This window comes from Scyliorhinus canicula, unplaced genomic scaffold (genome assembly GCF_902713615.1).
Source record: "Scyliorhinus canicula unplaced genomic scaffold, sScyCan1.1, whole genome shotgun sequence".
Taxonomy (NCBI): domain Eukaryota; kingdom Metazoa; phylum Chordata; class Chondrichthyes; order Carcharhiniformes; family Scyliorhinidae; genus Scyliorhinus; species Scyliorhinus canicula.
This window is the reverse complement of record NW_024055463.1, coordinates 129,135-134,327: the sequence shown is the minus strand read 5'-3', so window position 1 is coordinate 134,327 and position 5,193 is coordinate 129,135.

Here is a 5,193-nt window from a genome sequence, read left to right as displayed (position 1 = left end):
GGAAATATAGGGTTGAAATTCTGAAGAGGCCTTCCGCTTCCAGCACCCGTACTGCGCATGCTTCAGTCATAACCCCGCCTCCTCGTTCACTGCGAATGGTTGGAGGATTACCACACCCCCTCGGTTGTACTGTCACACCCACCTTCCTCTATTGGTCCGGTGCTGCCGTCAATCATTCCCTGGGCATTGTGAGGTGTGAGGTCAGTGTCGGGGGGCGGACCCGGAGCCGAATGTGGAACAATGAACATTCTCCATTCAGACCCGCCGCTACCGGCTTCTCTCCACAAACAACTTCAGAGACCAGGACCTTCCAAGCATGCGCGGACCATCCTTACAATCCGCCGGAGATAGAGCGGTTTCTGGGGCGCGTGGGGTTGTGGGTAATCCAGCCGCCATTAAAGATCTAATTTCTAATAATTCTTTGTCTGAATCTGGAGAAGAGTGAGCTTCTGCTCACATCGGGATTGAAAAATAAATAAAATCATAGGGATAGAAAGATAAATAAAATCAATGTGTTTCGCTTACCATCACATATGGGGGTAACATATTTGCATGTATAGAAGATTGACAGGCGAACAGGAAGCAGAGTTGGCTCAAAATGGGACTTTTTCAGGTTGGAAGATCTAACGAGTGGTGAGCCACAGTAATCAGTACTGGTTCTTCAACATTTTACAATTCATCAATGACTGGGTTAAGGTTTGGAAGGGATGATTGCCAAATTTGTTGATAACACCAAGGTATAAAGGAAAGTAAGTTGTGAAGAGGATATAAGGAGGTTACAAAAATGTATCGATAGGTTAATTGACTGGACAAAGAACTGTTAAACGGAGTTTACTGTGGGAAAATGTGAAATTGTCCATTTTGGCAGGCAGAATGAAAAATCTTATAATTTAAATGGTGAGATTGCAGCGCTCTGAGGTGCAAAAGGATCAAGGTTTACCAGACTTATTCCTGGGATGACAGGACAGAAGCACAAGAAGAGATGGAGCAGTTTAGGATTGCACTCGCTGGAGTTCAGAAGAATGAAGGGGGAATCTCATAGAAACCTATAAAATCCTATCAGGACTACACAGGGTAGATGCAGGAAGGATGTTCCCAACGGTGGGTGTCGAGAACCAGGAATCACAGTCTGAGGATACAGGGACAGAGATGAGGAGAAATTTATTCACCTAGAGAGTGGTGAACCTGTGGAATTCATTACCCCCACAGGAAGTAGTTGAGTCCAAAACATTGTATGGTTTCAAGATGCAGTTAGATATAGCACTTAGGGTGAAGGGTATCAAAGGATACGTGGGCAGCATGGTAGCATTGTGGTTAGCACAATCGCTTCACAGCTCCAGGGTCCCAGGTTCGATTCCAGCTTGGGTCACTGTCCGTGCGGAGTCTGCACATCCTCCCCGTGTGTGCATGGGTTTCCTCCGGGTGCTCCGGTTTCCTCCCACAGTCCAAAGATGTGCAAGTATTTTTGTGGATTGGACATGATAAATTGCCCTTCGTGTCCAAAATTGCCCTTGGTGTTGGGTGGGGTCACTGGGTTATGGGGATAGGGTGGAGGTGTGCGGTTGGGTAGGGTGCGCTTTCCAAGAGTTGGTGCAGACTCGATGGGCCAAATGGCCTCCTTCTGCACTGTAAATTCTATGAATCTATGGATGAAAACCTCATCAACTACAGTATTGAGTGACATATATTACATTCAGTAGGATAACATAACATACTACCAGAAGTGTAATAAAACAGGCAGCACTTGCTGAACAATTCAAAGTGTGCTAATAGCAACACTAACAATCAATTTAAGATAATCAGTCAAGCTCTTCAATTCAGCCCCAGGTCACTGTTTGTGTGGAGATTGCACATTCTCCCTGTGTCAGCGTGGGTCTCACCCCCACAAAACAAAGATGTGCAGGGTAGCTGGATTGGCCACGCTAAATTACCCCTTAATTGAAAAAGAAAATAATTGGGTACTGTAAATTTATTTTTAAAATGTCAGTCAAAACCCCTCCCTCCCAGCTTACTCACTTTTCCAATCAGGCAGGAGATAGAAAAGTCTGAGGTCACGCATGAATAGACTCAAAAACAGCTTCTTCCCCGCTGTTACCAGACTCCTAAAGGACCCTCTTGTGGATTGACCTGATTAACACTATTTACCAGACTCCTAAAGGACCCTCTTGTGGATTGACCTGATTAACACTACACCCCTATATGCTTCACCCGATGCCAGTGTCCTTGTGTAGGTACATTGTGCACCTTGTGTTGCCCTATTATGTATTTTCTTTTATTTCCTTTCTTTTCATGTACTTAACGATCTGTTGAGCTGCTCTCAGAAAAATACTTTTCACTGTACCTCAGTACACTTGACAATAAACAAATCCAATCCAAAAGCTCGGAATATGACTCATTTTATTTTGCTAAAAGAAACATACTTTCATATGTTTTCTCCGTAAACAAAAGGAATATGATCAAGCCTTGCACCTTTTTTGAATTACTTGGAAGCTCGGGGAATCAGTAGTTTTCTGTTGATTTCTCTGCAACAGTATTTCAGCCAATGAGAGTGCACTTGCGAACCAATCAGCACTCTTGACTCTTGCAGTATTAATTATAATCATTTGAAATTTGGAATTTTTCGGTTTGTCCTGATAAGTACAAAATGAAATGCTTCAGCAACGTTTCTCTCTTTTCAGCCATTTTAATTTCAGTGCTAATAAGTGACTTCAGTTCTTTTAAGTCCCTTGAGAATTTAATTTGATCGTGGAGGTGCCACTGTGAAGAATGTGTAAATCGGTAAGAATTATCAGCAAGGATTAATCATCACTTTCTAATTGGAGATGTTAATCAGCAAAATCTTAGAGACAGTGGGGCCAGTTTAGCTCACTTGGCTAGACAGCTGGTCTGTAGTGCAGAGCAAAGGCAGCAGTGTGGGTTCAGTTCCTATATAAGCTGTGGTTAGTCATAAAGGTCTGTCCGCCTTCTCCACATTGCCCTTGGCTTGAGGTGTCACGATCGTCATGTTAAATCACCGCCAGTTAGCTATGGCAACTTTACCTTTTACCTAGACATAGTGAATTGTAGAATTTGCACAAAAGATCCATTTTGGGTTGAAGGAAAACTTCATAAATTTATTATCAACAAGTTCCTGCGAAAAGTCACAGATGGTGCTCTTTAAAAGGAACATTGCAGCCCTGAAAATTAGTGACAGATCCAGAATATTAAACTCCAGCCAGTTGTAGAGATTGTTAATTTCAGCAGAAACAAACCAAATATTGTCAGCATATCAATCCTGGACATGATTAACAGCAGAATCCAAACCCTGCAGACAGTTGTGAACTCGCTGGTGTGTCAGCAGGTGGGATGACCGAGTGTATCCCTTCCCACACTCAGAGCAGGTGAACGGCCTTTCCCCGGTGTGAGTGCGCTTGTGTAAATGCAGGCTGCCAGACTGAGTAAATCCCTTCCCACACTCGGAGCAAGTGAATGGTCTCTCTCCAGTGTGAGTGTGTTGATGAGCAATGAGGATTGATAACTGCCTGAAACTCTTTCCACAGTACATGCAGATGAATGGCTTCTCCTCTATGTGAATTCGCTGGTGTGACTGGAGGCTGGATGAATTAGTGAATTCATTGCCACACAAGGAGCAGGTGAACGACTTCCCCCCAGTGTGAACTCACTGATGTGCATTGAGGTTGGATGAACACGAGAACCTCTTTCCACAGGTAAAGCAGCTGTACGGCCTCTCCTCTGTGTGAATACGCTGGTGTGACAGCAGGTGGGATGAGGTTGTGAATCCCTTCCCACACTCGGAACAGATGAAGGGCTTCTTCCCAGGGTGACTCTGTCGATGGTATTCAAGCAGGTATGGATAATTAAATCCTTTACAACAATCATCGCATTTCCATGGTTTCTCCATTTTGTTAGCCCCAATGTGACTGCGTTGATGTGTTTCCAGCCTGGATGGATAATTAAATCCCTTCCCACAGTCCCCACATTTCCACGGTTTCTCCATGGTGCTGGTGTCCTTGTGTCTCTCCAGGTTGTACAATCAGTTAAAGCTTCATTCACACACAGAACACATGCACACTTTCTCCCCGCTGTGAATGGTGTGATTTTTTTTCAGGCTGTGCTGCTGTTTAAAGCTCTTTCCACAGTCAGTTCACTGGAACTCTCTCACTCGGGTGTGTGTATGCTTTGGTGCTTTTCCAGTCACACCGATGTTTGAAATTTTCTTGCACACAGAACGCGGAAACACTTCTCCTTCCACGTTCAAAAGCCAATGGTATTGAGGTCCTGATGAATCGAGTGACTGTCAGATCATGACGAGAAGTTCAGTCTGCATTTCCTGTCTGTAAATCCTCCACTTCCAATATCCTGTAAAGGAGTTTACAAAAGTCATCACTGTCAGTCCAAGATAGAAATTCTGAACAGACAGTTCAAGTTTTTCTGCAACATTTTATCCTCCCGTGTTCCTTAAGCTGTAAATCCCCATCCCACACACTCTCCCTCCTCCCTGGGCTGAAATCCAAACCCATCTCACTATTTCTTTCTTCCCCTCCCAGTTTTCTCCCTCACTCCCTCCCTCTCCTCTGCCTGGGTTCAGTTCTCCAGGTCCTGTCTGCAGACTGACAATAAAATCAATGGGTCTTATTGGGGGGTTTGGGGCCTCCAGCGGGTGTTTGTGAATCCTCCCCGCCCACCTGCCAGGGTTTCCTTCCTTGGCAGAGATCAGAGTCCTCATTGATTTGAGTGCAAAGTGTAAGCTCTTATTTATTATCCCTCCCCCATCCTGTGATGTGAACCACCCTCCAGTGTGTGAAGCAGGATGGTGCCCGTTAACCTGGGCCTGTTCCCGGGAGGGAGGGAGAAGCTCCGCAGCTGCAAACCAGGGAGCTGACAATGATGGTGAAGGGTTTGCGGATCCACAAAGTGTTTCCAAATCCTCCCACCCACCGCCTGCCGCTGACTTCCGCTTCTCCGGGAGAAACAAGGGCCAAGGCATCACTCATACTGCGCATGCCCCAGACTCTTTGACACTACGCCTGCGCACTCGTACCCCGCCCAGCATGCTCTGGCTCTCAAGCCCGGGACGTGATTGGCGTCAGCTCCGGACCAATAGGAGAGAGGGACTGGACAGGAAGGCGGAACGGGCGCTGCTGGACCTCTAACCAATCGGAGTGTAGGAGGGGCGGGGCCGAGGGCGTGACT